Below are 271 nucleotides of genomic sequence, written 5' to 3'. Positions count from 1 at the left end.
TATGAACGATAAACGCAGCGATGGCGCACAAACTTATTTTGCGCATTAGAGCATAAAAAATAACGAGAAAGTGAGACGAGAGCAGCGCGTTTCCGAAGCAGCCCCGGTGATGACGGAGAGAACGATAGAGGGATACTATATATAAACAATAACTCAGTTCGCAGAAGGGAATACGAGGATGATGAGGCAAAGACCACCTCCTTCAGTGCTTCATTGCTTCCCCTCCTTTACCCCCTTATCAGCTCACCTTCTGCATAGACTGCGCTCTCGC

Source organism: Penaeus monodon, chromosome 15 (genome assembly GCF_015228065.2).
Source record: "Penaeus monodon isolate SGIC_2016 chromosome 15, NSTDA_Pmon_1, whole genome shotgun sequence".
In the NCBI taxonomy this organism is placed as follows: domain Eukaryota; kingdom Metazoa; phylum Arthropoda; class Malacostraca; order Decapoda; family Penaeidae; genus Penaeus; species Penaeus monodon.
Note: the sequence above shows the minus strand (reverse complement) of the source record.